The sequence below is a fragment of the Ambystoma mexicanum genome, chromosome 3p (assembly GCF_040938575.1).
Source record: "Ambystoma mexicanum isolate Mex_15411 chromosome 3p, UKY_AmexF1_1, whole genome shotgun sequence".
Classification (NCBI taxonomy): domain Eukaryota; kingdom Metazoa; phylum Chordata; class Amphibia; order Caudata; family Ambystomatidae; genus Ambystoma; species Ambystoma mexicanum.
Genome location: NC_090925.1, coordinates 111,059,341 through 111,076,336, shown reverse-complemented (window position 1 = coordinate 111,076,336; position 16,996 = coordinate 111,059,341). Strand labels below are relative to the sequence as shown.

The 16,996-nt window shown below is 47.2% G+C and overlaps 1 protein-coding gene across 1 annotated transcript in view; it reads right to left on the bottom strand.

The window, feature by feature from the left end:
• LOC138580135 (rap1 GTPase-activating protein 1-like) overlaps positions 1-16,996 on the bottom strand; it is a 713,312-nt gene that overhangs the window by 294,390 nt on the left and 401,926 nt on the right. The window lies entirely within an intron of this gene.

Genomic DNA, 16,996 nt, shown 5'->3' with positions numbered 1-16,996 from the left:
CTTTGAAAAAAGGTGCAGTGATTATTTTTCCTTTTGGATTGTTTTTATCTCTTGGGTTTTGAGCTAGCATCCTCTCAAAGGTAATGCGAATGTATGGTACGACATTTTAAAGAAACGTTTTATACAGGAATTGCTTTACTATCATTCTTTGCTTAACATGTCAATCTAAAATCGAAGGCATGTGGTTAATTAACAAGATTAACATCTTAAGTGCCAAGGATGAGCTATCTTGTCCTTGGCATTGCATTTCTGTTGCCAAGGACGAGATAGCTTGTCCTTTTTGGCACTTCATTTTGTGTGGAAATCCAACCCCTAGGCTATGTGAGGAGGAGGTTCCTCCTCACGGCCCGGGGTTTAGATTTCTTTCAGTTTCACGTCAGCACGCGTATGCATGCTGTCGTGAAACAAAGTAATTTTCACTGCAGCAGCCATTTTCGGCTGCCGCAGTGAAAATAAAAGGTGAGTGTCCACCTTTCTCTCCCTCGATCTGCAGCACTATTGTGCCGTTCAGATCGAGGGAGGTGTCCTTGGAAAGGGGAAGAGTTTCCCCTTTCCAACAACACCTTCATTGAAGCTTTGCTGGGTCGTGGAATGGTCACATAGCGCTCTATCTGCACCCAGCAATGCCACTATACCACCAGGGATCTGTTTGTCAAGTGGGGGAGGGGGGGCGAGGGGACTGCTTACTATGGGGCCACACATATTGGGCCCCCTGTGGTGCCCCTAGGGAAGAGGTCAAATATGTTTAATAAATAAATAAATAAGAATTTGGTTGGGGGTGGGCGGCCACTAGACACCAGGATTTATTTCATAATGAAAAGGTGGTGGCCCTCTCCCCCCACCCTTAGTGGATGGGGGGCACCTCATGTAGCCCTCCCTGGGGAAGGGGTACATGCGATGCCCCCCATCCATTTGGGGTGGGGGAGAGGCCACCATAAAAATTGGCAGAGCCCCTTCCCCCCAAGTATGGGGCAGTATGTTTTGCCCGCCCCCCTAGGGAAGGGGCAAAACAAAACAAAAAAATTGAAAACAAAGATGATTTGGGGGGTGGGGACACTAAACCACCAGTGATCATATATAATGAAAAGGGGGTGGGCCTCTCCGCCCCCACCCTAGGTGGATGGGGCACCTCATGTAGCCCTCCCTGGGGGCAGATTTCTGCCCCTAGGAAGAGTACATGAGATGCCCCCCCATCCATTTGGGGTGGGGGGAGAGGGCCACCAAAAACATTGGAATGACCCCCCCCCCCCCCCCCCAATGCATGGGGCACTACGTTTTGCCCACCCTGTGCCTATCTGCCCCAATAAAAGAGACAAAAAAAAAAACAAAAAAGAAAATTTGTTTTGGGTGGGGGGCACTAAACCACCATGGATTTTTTTTGTGGAAAGGGGGGTGGCCCTCTCCCCACCACCCCAAATGGATGGGGGCATCTCATGTAGCCCTCCCTGGGGGCAGATTGTAGGAAGGAGTACATGGCCACCAGAAAACTTTAGAATGGCCCCTCAAAGCATGGGGCAGTACGTTTTGCCCACCCTTGGGACAGATGGACACACAAATGCATCCATCTGCCCCAACGGAAGGGGCAAAACAGAAATAAAATTGTAAAAATATACATGAGTTAGTTCGGGGTGTGGGAGGGACACTAAACCACCACAGATGTTTGTAATGGAAAGGGGGTTGGCCCTCTCACCCCCAACCAAAATGGAAGCGGAGGGGGCTCTCATGTAGTCCTCCCTGGGGGCAGATTGCTAGTGCACTCTGGCAATCTGCCCCTAGGAAGGGGCACATGTGTTTTTACTGGGGGTGAGGGTCAGTAGACCACCAGGGATGGCTTGAAAGGGGGGCCGTGATCAGAGGGTAGTAGTTATGATTTGTTTTTGCTGGGCAGACCAGAGATAACAAATGTTTTTTGTTTCATTTACAGCTTTTTATATGCGAGCAGCTGCAACATTAAGTGAGTACTGTTTTCTATTATTCTATGGTTAGGGCCCATTGTCAGTGGGGGGGGGTGGGTGGGACTGGGGCTGGATTGCTGGTGGTGTGGGCGGGAGTAGGCCATCTGGTGAGGTATTTTGGTGGACTCAGACACAATTGCAGGGTTAGCCCACAAATAGGCCCCCATGCCAGCATAACATTGGTGTTTCCCTGGCAGCGGCTGTCTCCCATGTGGGATGATCGTCCGCAAGTCCAGGCTGCACCTCTGGCTGTGCTGCGTTACATATGTCATCACCTGGGAGGAATGGGGATCCTGCCGGGGCTCACCGGAACTGCTGCTGGAGTTGGGGATGGTGGACCCACATGTAACGCTCACTTGTATCCACAGGGACGCCTCTGGACTGGTCTGGGACACTGCTGGGCTCTCTGCAACTCCCCCGGACTTTGTTTGGCTTGAAATCAGTTCTAGGAAATAGGAGGGATGATTTAGCGACTCTCCTTGTCTCCTGAGGCCCACCTCCCAGTCTTCCCTTGCGTTTTTTCCCCCTTGGGTCTCCGCTCACCTTGGTTTTCGTAATGCTGCACTCTCCGTTCTGCCGAGCGAGACAGTTACTTCACTGGCGTTAACCTCGAGTCCAGACTGGCTGCGTCTCCCCCTTTTCAGGTAAGTCTTTAGAATTTTTAGAATAAAGTCTATGTTGATAATTGTTCGAATACCCTTCTTCTTTTGTCTTGCAGAGGCTGATGGAGAAAGCCGAGTACGACTACTGAGTTCAAGAAGGTAATGATGCGCTAGTTGCGGCGCTAAGAGCGTCTTTGTATGTGAGCTGACCTGTGCTTTGTTTCTTCTCAGGTTGTGGAGAATCCCTGGAAGCGACGATGGGGAGAAGGACAGAATGCCCAAAGTAATGTTCGGAGTGGCGGAGGCCTTCCAGGTGAGATGGTAAGTAGTTTCTAATGCTTGCCTCTTTAGTCCTGAATAAGTGGCGGAGGAGCGATGGAAAAGTCCTCGAAGGCTTCTATTGGATGGAAGAGCTGGACCTGAGCAGGTAAGAATAGCGATGTTCTTCCAGGTTGTTCGCCCGAGCAGGCCAGGATACAGAGCAGGGCTCGGTGAACGTCACGCTGCAAAGGCAGAATAACGCAAAGCGCGTGTCTCGGGTCGGCCGTGGTTTAAATACCCAGCAGATATCCCAGGTGCCTTAGGGGCGGACCCCGCCCTGAAGCTAGCCTGCATGCTGCAGTTCCCCGATAATCCTTGCGGGGGCAGCCATGTTCACCCATTGTCCATTGGGAACCATACTTGCCAAGTGCACCTGGTGCCAACGGCGCCAGGATTGCGACCAAGGCACCCGTAGCAGGCTAGTGTGGGTCTTTCTGACATTGGAACAGTACTGAGGTGGAGGCCATGGTGCCCAAGACCCATAGCCTCGGTTTGAGGTTGTGACACCACATGGGAGACAGCCGCCCGAGGCCCGGGTCATGCCCCCCACCACCCTGGAGTTGTGGCTGGCATGGGTTATAGCTTCTCCCTATAGCGGACGCAGACGCTGCTGGGGCTCCCTGGGACTGCTGCTGGGCTTGGGGATGGTAGACCCACATGGAAAACGAATGCCCACACCCGGCGACATCACCTCCAACTGTCCCTGAGTTCTTGCTGGCCTGTGTTACAGCTTTTCCCCACCAGGGAGTCCTGGCAGTGTGCCAATACCTCCCTGAAGGGAAAAGCTGTAATGCAGGCCAGCCAGAACTCCAGGACGGTTTGAAGTGATGTCCCCGGCCTTGGACATCCGTTTACCATGTGGGTGTACCGCCCCCAAGCACAGCGCAGCTCTTGGGAGCCCTGACAGGGTCCCTTTCCCTCCCCCAAGATAAATTCTGTAACACAGCCCAGCCAGCTCTCCAGGATGGTCGGTTGTGATGTCCCTGGCCTTGGGCACTGTCTCCCATATGGTCTGACCATCCCCAAGCCCAGCAGCTGTTCCCGGGAGCCCCGGCAGGGTCCCCAACCTTTACCGGAGGGAGAAGCTGTAACGCAGGCCAGCCAGAGCTCCAGGATAGTCGAGAGTAATGTCCCTGGCCTTGGTGGGCTGCTCCCATATGGGGCGACCATCCCCAAGTGCAGCTGCTGTCCCAGGGAGCCCCAGCAGGGTCCCCATCCCTTCCCCGAGGAAAATTCTGTAATGCAGCCGAGCCAGAGCTCCAGAATTTGTCGGGGTGATGTCCCTGGCCTTGGGTGGCTGTTGCCCATGTGGTTTGACCATCCCCAAGCCCAGCAGAGGTCCCAGGGAGCCCCGCCAGGGTCCCCGACCTTTCCCAGAGGGAGAAGCTGTAACACAGGCCAGCCAGAGTTCCAGGAAAGTCGAGGGAAATGTCCCTGGTCTTGGGTGGCTGTCTCCCATGTGGGTTGACCATCCCCAAGCCCAGCAGCGGTTCCCGGGAGCCCTGGCAGGGTCCCTGACCTTTCCCGGAGGGAGAAGTTGTAACATAGGCCAGTCAGAGCTCCAGGATAGTCGGGGGAAATGTCCCTGGCCTTGGTGGGTGTTCTCCCCTATGGAGCGACCATCCCCAAGTACAGCGGCTGTCCCAGGGAGCCCTGGAAGGGGTCCCATTCCTTCCCTGAGGGAAATTCTGTAACACAGCCGAGCCAGAGCTCTAGGATTTGTCGGGGGTTATGTCCCTGGCCTTGGGTGGCTGTCTCCCATGTGGGTCGATCATCCCCAAGTTCAGTGGCAGTTCCGGCAGGGTCCCCATTCTTCCCCAGAGGGAAAGGCTGTAACGCAGCTCAGCCAGAGCTCCAGGCAGGGCTTGGGGATGGTCGACCCACATGGGAGACGGGCGCCCAAGGCCAGGGAAATCACCCATTACCACCCTGGAGGTCTGGCTGGGATGCATTACAGAATTTACCTCCAGGAAGGGAGGGGGACCCTGCCGGGGCACCCTAGGACTGCCACTGCATTTGGGAATGGTCAACCCACCCACATGGGAGACGGGTTCCCAATGCAAGGTACATGATCCCCAAACATCCTGGTATTGTGGTTGGCCTGCGTTACAGCTTCTCCCTCCGGGAAAGGTCGGGGACCCATCCGGGTCTCCCTGGGACTGCCGCTGCACTTGGGATGCTCAACCCACATGTGAGTCAGGGACATCACCCCAACCATCCTGGAGCGCTGGCTGGGCTGCGTTACAGAATTTTCCCCCGGGGGAGGGAAGGGGACCCTGCCGGGGCTCCCAGGAGATGCCGCTGTGCTTGGGGACGGTACACCCTTTTTGGTTATGTTCTCTCACCCCCCTACAGCAAAAATGTTACAAGGGATTGTATAGCGACATAGCAAAATCACCAAAAAAGGCCTTGGCACTGGGGGAACCCTTGGCACTTAAAGATGATCAGTTCACCTTGCAAACTCAACAGTGGTCGTCCAAAATGAATAACAATTTGGACAAAAACCTATTCACTTCTGGGGCAGACAGAATGTTTACTAATGCATTTCTGGTTCGTAGATTTAATTATGTTTAGTTTTTGCTTTTCGAAAAGACAGATGCCACACCTGCACAGCCACTGCTTTTCTGTATGCACAGATATGTATCAGAGTGTTAAGTTACTGCGAAATTAGTAACACACGGAATGGGAACAAGTGTGGAAATGTATTGGTATTGCAAAAAGGTGGTCTGCGCGTGTGCAGGAATGCCACCAAATTCCAACATTTTGATGAGACAAATGTGTTACTGCATAGTTTGATGCAGAGCAGCTCTCCTACAGTAACAGGATCGTGATCTCTTACCTGCAGTGGCTGTCATTGCCACTCGAAGTATTTATTAACATGTTGCCATGGGAGCTTCATTTTAAAATAAAGGTCCACAGATCCAGAAGGCTGATAAGTGTAGTTTGCAGGGAGCACACTCACTTGTGAAGAGAACACGAACATTTTTAGAATAGTGTTACGTGCAAATGAGCACACCCAGTGAGTGGGCATAAAATAATGGCGGACACAAACGAATAGGCTAATAGTATAGTGGAAGGCCATACTACCATCTGGCTGCAAATAAATGACTTTGGAACATCAAGTTCCAAAGGGGAAATGCGCAGGTGTTTTGGCAACGACTTAATGTATGCAGTCTAGCATCATTACTGCTAGTAGAAATGTAACTAACTGCTGATATACCCAAGATTGCCTGGGCTTTCATTCCCTCAAAGGTACAGGTAACTCTGCAAAATGTGGTGCACATTGATGAAACGGTGTGGAATTGTATAAGCAACAACGTTTTGCCAAGCCACAAACCCACAAACAAATGTTCCCTTTTGCTGAAATCGGGGGAAAGGGGTGGAGTGTCATGTAGCCAGTAATGGTTGGAGGGTCCTAACAGGTGACTGTGCAAAATATGGTGCAGATTGGTGAAACAGTGTGGAATTGTATAGGGAACATACACAAAGTAAAAAACCCAGAGACTTTTGCTGAAATCCGGCGAAAGGGGTGGGGTGTTCAAATGTCATGTAGCCAATAATGCCCGGAGGGTCCTAACAGGTGATTGTGCAAGATTTGGTGCAAATTGGTGAAACAGTGTGGAATTGTATAGGGAAGCATACGCTTTGTCACAACTAACACATGTTCACTTTTTTAGCTGAAATCTAGGGAAAGGGGTGGGATGTCAAGATGGCATGGAACCAGTAATGTCTGAAGGGTTCCAACACGTGACCGTGCAAATATGATGCTGACTGGTGAAACAGTGTGGAATTATATAGGGAACATACACTTTGCCACAAACTCACACATTTTCACTTCAGACAAAAAGCCAGCATTGGACTTTCAACTGCCAAACAACCAAATGTGGTCTTCAGAAAATGAAGCATATTAAGTGTGCCCTATGTTTGAGTAACTAGGCCGAAAAGCCTGAGGCCCATTTCCAACTACGTGCAACTGATGCCTAAAGTGCAGCTTGCTAAAACAGAGAGCTGCCATGGGGAAATCTATGCATTCCACAGCGTGGATGGAACTATGAACACATGAAAAACAAAACTCGATTGCCAGAGTAATTGAAACGTATTTATTTATTTATTTGCATTTGTTAAGCGCACTTGCAGCCCATAAGGCATTGAGGCGCTGTTACAGAGAATGCGCAGGTTTAAGATTACAGACAGGTGCGAGGAGGGCTCTTAGTTACAGATTGTCGGGCATATATGTAGTGGATGATACAGATTCATGTTAGACAAAAAGTCTGGTTTTAATATCTTTACGAAAGGCTAGGTGGGACTCCATGAGCCTTATGTGAGGTGGCAGAGCGTTCCAATGTGTGGCTGCTTGGGTGGGGAAGCTGGAGCCCCCAGCGTGCACTTTACGTGTAGTAGGCGTAACAATTAAGTAGGCATAATGGGATCTGAGAGGTCTCGTGGCGGTATGCCTGGAAATTCTGTTAGTCAGGTGGGGGGGCAAGTTTGTGAAGGCAGTTGTGGGTGAGAGCCAGAGTTTTAAAGACAATTCTCTCTTTGACAGGGAGCCAGTGTGCTTGCCTTCTGATTTTGGTGATGTGGTTTCTTCTTGCGGTGCCGGTGGCTGCCCTTAGTGCATTGTTTTGGGCTAGCTGGAGTTTGGCCAGGTTTTTGTTGGATGTCCCCACGAGAAGGGCATTACAGTAGTCTAGTCTTGACCCGATGATTGCCCTGGCAATCGTGAGGCAACTTTGACGTGCCAAGAAGGGCCTGGCTGCGTTAAGGACTTTGGAATAGCAGGCTGAGGATGCAGCAATAGCATTGACCTGTCTATCCATTGACAGGTCGGAGTCAAGGTAGACTCCGAGTGTCTTAACATGCTTCGAGACCTTGATTGGAATGTTATCAATAGTGAAGGAGGCGTACTGCTCCCTGAGGTTACCGAGAGTGAAGGGTGACCCAATGAGGAGGAGTTCGGTCTTTTCGCTATTGAGGCAGAGCCAATTCTCTGCCATCCAGGATTGGATGGTGGAGTAGATAGAGGTGAGGGTGTTAGTGTCTGCTAGGTAGTCGCCCGTGAGTGGGATGAGTACCTGCGTATTATCCACATAGTTGGTATATGAGATACCAAGGGAGTCCAGGATGCTAAACAGGGGCCTAGTAAATGTATGTCTTATAATCTGAAGTTGGACACTGCTAGCATGAGGCAGGAGCAAACCATACATGTTGTATTGTAAAGTATTGGTACAGGTCTATGTAGAAAAAAGCAGAATGTAAAAGCATCATCTATTTTGCTGTTCATAGGAACTGAACTAAGAGCTGTGCTCTGCCCAGTTATTTTCCCCCATCAGATCAGAGGTCAACTTTCCTTCAGCTCTCCATTCATCCCTCCTTTGAAGCTCAAAAGAGCCACGAGTGGGGCAGAGCTTGTGCCTGGGAGGAGGTTTATTGGGGTTGGAATGACCATCACTGACTAAACAAAAATTCAGCTAAGTGTGACCTTTCTAAAATACTCAGAATTAAAACTCTGGTTCTGGTCTGCTGATCAATGACATGCAACAGGAGACTGCCATCTGATGCAAGGGTGGGGGGGGGCTGTACCTCCCTGCTCCAGGATATAAGGAAACAAATGGTCAATCAGCTCTGGGAGAAATAATGTTTAAAGGTTTTATTGCAAACTATGGCAACAGAGAGCATATGCCCAAGCCTACATCAGCGGTTTGGGAAGAACAGGTGGTGTTATTAATTGAAGTTGAAAGTATTCATCTCATTATATACCACCTAAGATTATATCTAGAATCATATTTCGTCCATAAACCAGGGAACCGTGACAGCCACAGACATGGTTCAAATATTCCTGAAAAGCTCATGTAAAGCCCCACCTGATACAAATATCCTCATAATTTGACCTTGGGAACAGAGTTATAAGCTAAAATGTGATTGTAGCTTCCCAGAAAAAGTTAAGAATTTGAGAGTCAGGAATATGGTATCTTATTAAATCAGATACCAATCTGTAAAATATCTAGCGAAATTGCAAACATCTGCCATTCCCACATGCAACCACATGCCGATGCCAGCTACAGGTCATTGCAACCAGAATTATCAGACCAGACCAATTTAGAAATATATGGATTGTGACCGTTATCAGTAAATTGAATAAAAGTGTCATTTAGGAGATATTGAATTCATTTCTGTGCTGGTCAGAAATGCAATTTCAGTGCAATAACTCCCAGAAATGAGGCCTGCAGACCCGGGAACCAATCAGGGGGAAGGGGCTGGGCCTTGTGTAAGGGGAAGAACAATCAACGTCCAATTAGGATCATTAGCCAATGAACCGGTCCATCCTAATTTAGATATTTTGGGGTGTGGTTAGCAGGGTTAAAACCAGACACCAGTGGAAGAGGGAGATCAGCAGAAACTGGTGGGGAGGGATGACAAAATAGAAATGTTCCTACTAGGCCATGTGACATTTGGATCGTGCAAGTGCAGTTATAGAAGTGCAGGGGAGAGGGGAGCGAGAGGAAATGCTGGAGGGTTAAGCCAGGGCCTGGGGAGGCCAGGTGGACAGAGCCCAGGGAGGAGAGAGTGCAGGGGCAGAAAGGTCCACATGCTAAGTGCGAGGAAGGGGCTGGAAGGGCTAAGGGCCAGGCAAGCAAGTACAGGAGGAGGGAGCCCAGAAGGGCAAGTGCAGGTTGGAGGGGTGGGGGGGTCAGAGAAGATCAAGTGCCAGGTTAGTCAGGAGTGGGGGGGATTGGCAGGGGAGGGGGAGACGGAAGGAGAAAGAGAAAAGGTGGGGATTCAGAAGCTTCAGGAACGTACAGAGATCTGGCTGAAGTCTGAGAGAGGCAAGGAGGCCATTCCAGAGGGAGGCACCTACAGAGTGGAGAGATCTACCCACCCCCCACTCTCTGCTTGGAGAAGCTTCTGATCTGCAAAGATCTAGCAGGGAGGTATTTAGGGAGAGAGAGTTGGTTGTAGCGGGGTCTCAGGCCCCAGAAAATCTTGTGGATGATGTAGAGGGTTTTGAACTTGATCCTCGCTTTCACGCTCACCTGAATCTCCACAGGAGCAATATATTCCATCGACCTCCGCTCTGCTCTCCCCTCACCCGGAAACCAGCTCTTTCTCCCTTCACTGGGGTTCTATCTCTTGTTTTAGGAAGTTGGGCTCTCTGTCCTGGCTCTGCAGGGGCGCAATGGTGTGGGCCGGATGATTGCCGTGCTGGCTAGAAGCTGTCCTCCTTGCTTGTTCTGGTGATGCTGCTGAGAAGAATGGCACAGCCGTTCCCCTTACGAGTGACTGGAAAGCGTTCAAAAGTCCCAAATAAAGTTCCAGGGCCAGTTACTTCACTGACCCTTAGTGCATATAATGTCCAATGTCCTCGGATTTCCCAGTTGCTTCACTGGGTTCGAAAGGAAGATGTGCAGGTTTGTATTGCCTTTGTGCATCTTGCTCACCGAGTCTCTATAAAGACTAACCTGTCTTTCTCATGTGTTTTCTTTCCCTTGCAGATTGCCAAAAGAAGGTCCAACGGGCGGTGAAGATCAGAAGACCCGTAACTCAGACGTGCAGTGATGATCAGAAGGACCGTGAGTGAAGAATGAAGCTGCCGACGCCGTCGGAAATCCGTGGAAAAGGTGAGTAGAGACTGGCACTGTACTAATGCTTCTGTTCCTTTCTCTTTCAGATGCGGAGCTCGTAGTAGTGAAGATGGAGGCCCAGCCGGTCGCCGGAACTGCAGGTAAACCGTAGAATACTCCAGGGATTGGGATCAGGTAAGCGCATGCTCGATGCAACAGAGGAATACACGAAGCAAGTCTTGTTCTTTGGGTGTGGCTTTTATACGGAGCCTCGCCCAAAGACTAGAGCGTTGCATTAGTTCTGGATTGGCCAAAAAGGGGTCCATGCTAGTGGAACAGGAAGTCTCATGTTATCCTATGACCGCAGGGGTTTTCATTGGCTGACATGGATATTAATCCTGTTTTTGCTCTCCATGGTTCCACCCACAATGCACCTGCCTGTCTTCCCTTCTGCCTACCATGAACTGGATATGAGGACGACTTAATAATGTCCCCTAGTCTGGTGCCCATGACACTCGCAGCAACCGGGAGCCAGTGGAGAGATTTTAGAGCTGGAGAGATGCGGTCCCTTGGCTTGAGGCCAAGAATAAGTCTTGCAGTCCTATTCTGGATTAATTGAAGAGGGCGAAGGGAGGCGTTAGGTAGGTTGAGGAAGAGACTGTTACAGTAGACCAGCTTAGAGAGGACCAGAGCACTGGAAACATTGAGTTTCCCCTTAAGAAATAACACATCACAACAAATATTAAAACATCTGATATCTTTATTTTCTCGAATTGGATTCCCTAAGGAAATCTTTACGGATCAATGAACCACCTTTATGAGTAAGCTAATGGCTGAAACAAAACAGATTCTTCAAATTAAAACACTCAGAACCTCAGTATAGCATCCTCAGACTGATGGCTTGTTTGAGCGTTTTAATAAGATCTTAAAAAGTGTCCTTAGGAAATTGGTAGAAGCAGATTAGAGGAATTGGGAAATAATGATACCCTGGGCCCTCTTTGCCATCCGGAAGACCCCCCAATGCTCTCTAGGGTTACACCCTTTGAACTCCTATATGGTCGGGAACCGCAAGATGTTCTAGACATGTTGAGGGAGACCTGGGAGGAAAGGGAAGAAGCTTTATTTCCACTGTGTCAGATTGCCCAGCATCAGAAAGAATATATGACCACAGTCATAGCTGATTCCCATCTCACGACAATCCAAGAACACCAGAATTCAATCCATGATAAGAAAGCTACCCGTAGATCATTTTCAATTGGCCAAAAGGTTCTTGTTTTGTTACCCACCTCTGAGAATAAAATGCTATCCAAGTGGGATGGGCCATATGATATATTGGAACAAACCAGTCCCTGCCATTACCGGGTTTCTCAACCAGACTGAAATATATAATATTCATCTTTTGAAAGAGAGGAGAGAAGACCCGGTTCAATATAAGTCAGTAGTAATGGGCAGTCTTTTAACAGAAGATCCAAGTGAGAATAACCTGATTCCCTCAGATCTTTCCCAAAACCAAAAACAGGATCTTCATTACCTGCTAGCAGTGACATATTTACAATAAGGCCAACTAGACCCAGGCCTACGGTGGCAGATTGCCACTGGAGAAACATTTTTATAGCAGTTCATTTCATTGTATTTGTTGGTTTTTTAAATTAAAGTTTGTTTTGTTTGTCATATTCCGCTAATCCACAACAATGCTTGAGAAGTTTGAAGCTATTAGCAGTTATTGCACTATGACAGCTAAAGTCTCTGCTGGCCAAAATTGTATATATGCTTAATATTTACAAAAGGTTTGTTAGGGTGACTTTTGTCCAAAAGAAAAAAAGGGAAATGTGTACCAAACCCAGCGTGCCTTAGGTATTTAGTGATTCAGTCATACAACTCTCACTGACATATGACAGATATAAAACTCTTGTATTTATGTTCCCAGAATGCCCTATAAACTGCAAAACAGCCATAATCTCATTGGTTTTATTAGTGCCACTCCCAATTGTCATTGGCGTTCAATCTATACACATGACATGCATTTTTTTAAACCATTGAAAGAAATTAGGGTTTTCCCACCAGAAAAAGAAAGGTTAAAAATGAAACATGAATTTACAATATATATTAAATGCATGCCTGTGTTTTAGTCAAGTACAAAGAGGGCAGTAAAATGATGTTCGGAAGCAAGCACTAATTTCCCTCACTGACCCCACATTTCAGATGAGTGTGGCAGCCCAAAAAGTGCAAGCATGAAATAGATTGCCAAGAAGTTAAAATGGCAAAGAGTAAATCTAAAGGTGCAAGTGCATGCAGAAACCTGTGAAATGATACCCAAAGCCATAAAAGGGTGAGAGAAAATAACTGTGTACCAAAGGTACACACCGTTTCACAGCTGTAAAGAAAAAACGTCTGAGGTGTCCCCTCAAAATATCCATTCGGCCATTCTTTACAGAAGCGGCCCAGCAGGCAAAAGGCATCCCTGCTGGGTTTATTTTGTGTCTTTGGTGACATTCAGCTGCAGGCTCAGTGCTAAAAGGAGAACAACTGCAAAGATTGCCATACAATGCCTAACAGTTACATTTATGAGTAACCTTTACATGAATTAGATTTTAAATACAAGGTATGACGTTTACTGTAAAACAGTACCTCAACGGCAGCAGGAAATCTAGATCTATAAATCACAAATTTCAAAATGTTCCTTTGAATTGCACAGTCTAATCCACTCAAAGAAGTGAACAAAAATGTTAAATTACCAGGAATGCGAGCTGGCAAGACCCGTAGCCTAAACCTCACCCACAAAAGGTAATGTTGTGCTAGAACACTAGCACAAACAACAAAGATGTAAACAGTATTTACCACTTACTTTGTTATAAAAGCTACCCACACTGCGTAGCTACGAGGAAACCTGTAGCATCCCACACTTGAATGTTCAGGGTCGCCCTTGTCCATTACCCCACTGTGAGAATGCTCAGCCAAAGGTTCCAAGCACCTTCTCCAATTGTCTTTACCCCACTGAGGTGTTTATGTCAGGTGTCACTTGTGATATTGCCATCTTTTAATAGCCTCCCAGGGATTGGCGATGCATGGGCTGCAGAAGGTGGCAACTTGACTTATGTCCATTATGCCCCCTGCTAACACCATAGCTGTAACTGTGAGAAGGAGATTTAGTTCTTTTTAATTAACCTTTTTTTTAAAAAGATGTGCCTGAACCACCTGCATATATTACTTATGTAAACTATTACATTTCATAAGACCGCATGTAGATATGAAGTTCTGTTGCCCAAAACATTCCTATTACAGACCAGTTTAGGTGCTTTACATGAGGTGACAGCAGGCAAATTGGGAGAAACCAGATATTAGCATTGAAATGAATATTTATCGTTCAATGCCACCCGCACTTGTGTCCAGTTGGCAGACAGCTTATGTTCTGATGGCTTTCTCTTAAAAATTGTTCTCTCACCTAACCTCTAGTGTACTCAAGTGTAGAAGACACTGCTGTCTTCAAATCCTGGACAGCAGAGACCTGAAAACACACTTTCAACTAACATAACAGAACAGAAAAAGGCTTGAATTATAATGGAAGCACTAGCTTTCTCATCCCCTCAGCCTTAAATACATCCTTATGTTGTTAAGGAGCCAACATGGGACAAGACCGTGGGGAAGTGGGATAGTTTGGCCAAGGCGGACAGAGTCTAGTGAAGGTACAGAATCTGGCAGATGTGGAGTAAAGTTGTGGAGGGGGGCACATACACTTTGTTGGGCTTAGGGCAGCAGAATCCCTAAATAAGCCATTGCCTGCTAGAAGAATTTTCAGATGTCTTTTGCAGTGAGCCCGGGAGAGTAAAAGGGGGCTTCCATTATATTCCCACTCCCCCCTGGGAAAGTGGTTAATCTTAAACCCTATAGAATCCCTGAGGCTCGGAGAGATGTGGTTATACAGGAGTTGGAGAAAATGTTAGCTTCTGAAATAATCGAACATTCACAAAGTCCCTGCTCCTCCACAATAGTGCTTGTCACAAAGCCTGATAATACCTGGAGGTTTTGTATAGACTTCCAAATTTGAGCACCATTTCACAATTCGGTAATTATCACATTCCGCGGATTGATGATTTAATCGATCGATTGGGTTCTTCTGTTTACCTTTCCACAATCGACTTAACGAAAGGCTATTGGCAGGTACCAGTAAACTCAGAGGACAAACAAAAAACTGCTTGTTCAACTCCGGTAGGATTGTACCAATTCAAGGTCTCCGTTGGGGCACCTGCTACAATCCAAAGGCTTATGAACCAGGTACTCTGTCCACTTTCTGCCTTTTGTGGGGACTATATCGATGACAGTCATCCATAGTAAAACCTGAAATTAGCATATGTATCATCTTCACCAAGTAACAAAAGCCCTGAGAAAAGCGGGTTTCACTGCTAACCCTAGAAAGTGTCACCTCGCTCGGTCAGCAGTGAAATACTTGAGATTATTTGTAGGAAATGGGCTTGTGCAAACACAAACAGAACAAGTTAAATTTTATTTATTTATTTTTATTTTATTTATTTATTTGTTTATATAGCGCTAAAGCCCGCGGGCATCAGAACGCTAACAAATAGACAAAGACAACAATAATGGTGACGGGACTAGACGGAAGAGAACTGAATTAACTCAAAGTGGTTCTAGGTGTTTCTAGGTTTTACTTAAAAAGAAAAGTTTTCAATTTTTTCCTGAATTGGTACTAGATACACCAACACCAAAACCAAAAAGAGATTTTAGGGCATCCCTTGGATTAGTAGGGTATTGTCAAAGATTCATACCCAACTATTCTTGTAGAACAGCTTGCCTTACCAACAAACTTAAAAATGCTGAGCCCTAAAAGTCAAAAGGGACTCAAGAAGATCAAGCTTATTTTTCCACTCTCAAGCAAAGTCTCTGTTATTAACCAATCTTGAAAGTAGCTAATTTTAGCAAAGACTTCATCCTACAAATGGATGCATCCCAAATCAGGTTGGAGGTGGACCTTTCCTGGGAACATGACAGTATAACACCCGATTCTGTACATCATTTGGAGACCCCTTCCTAGGGAAAGGAACTACGCCACAATTGAACTAAATGGGCCGTAACTTACTTATGGTATTACTTGACAGGGAGGAGATTCCGGTTGATCAATGATCATTCCCCCTTAACCTGGATCAGTCTCTGGAAGGATACTAATGCCAGAGTAATGCACTGGTTTCTAGATTTACAGCCTTATTGTTTTACTGTTGAACACAGGAAAGGAAGAGACCAAGGAAACATAACATACATTACCTTTTCCCTTTTCCAATAGATACAGAAGAAACCAGCTACATTAGGGGAAGGATATGTGGTGAATTTAGCATAGTCGTCACTGTTTCTCTGGGGAAGTCCCCCCTCAGGTGGCCTGGGAAAGGCAGAAGCTACCTTATTCTGACCCTGGGGGTGGCTATCTGGGGGAGGATCACATGGGGGAGAACAACCCTCGGGGAAGCATAGTGAACACACTGTGTCAAACCAGACCCCTACCTGTATTCCTTGATGACACCCACTAGCCTTTCCCATCCAAGTATATATGGCATATTGTAGTGTGGATAAATCTCCATGTTGTTTTGAACTTCAATCTTGCTTATACTCCACCTCTTCCATAATACTGAGATGAGGAAGAGGGATGGAGTAAAGAGGATCATTGGAAGCGGTAAGCCAACGCTGCATTCTAGTCATTAGATGTTACTAACAAGTACTGGGATATTTAAAAATGGCACACCTGAGAAGGAGGAGAGACTTGCATCTCTTAAAGCTGGTTGGGACACCGGAGGAGAGCAGGCTGAATACTGGAGCAAGGAAGCTGGTGAAAGCTGAGTGCATGAAAGTCGTGCAGAGAGGGGTTTGCCGCACTGTTGCTACAGACCGCAGTAGCTGCTGTACGAAGGAGAAGGTAAAGCAGGAACCACAGAGCCGGCAAGGCATGCTCCCAGTCCTCAGTCAAGCAGCAAAGGAAGCTGTGAAACGCAAGGGACACCGAAGCTGCAAACAAACACCGGTAAACCCAGAGAAGGAGACTGGGACACCGGGGTGGTTCAGAGCGAATGTTGCATACTGTTACCAAGAGGAGTGAGCCCAAATAAGGGAGCTGGGACATGTGCTGAGATTAAGACTATTGTATTAGTGAATGTTGAATGGATAAAGCTCTGTCAGGAGAGTAAACCAGGCATACTACGAGTCTGGGACCTGCACCCAAGTGTGAAAGAAATAAAAGCCCTGGCAGGAGAGTATACCAGGGGTGCAAGAAACGAGGGGGAGAATTCTCCAATTGTGAAATTTCGAACAGTAAAAGTCTAGAAGGGAAGAATCATACCCCCTTTGAGAGAACAATATTTGGGATACAGAAAGTGAAAAACTATGTCTAAAAACACTATACGATTAGAGGAAAAGGAAGTGAAGAGCCATTCCCCTTGAGAGAATGGAACAAGTTATAAGTGACATTTTAAAAGGCCAGATGAAATCTAGGGTAAGGGAGAACCCCTTTCTTGGTGGAACATTATTGGTTTTCTTTTCTTCACCTTTTTGAAATGTA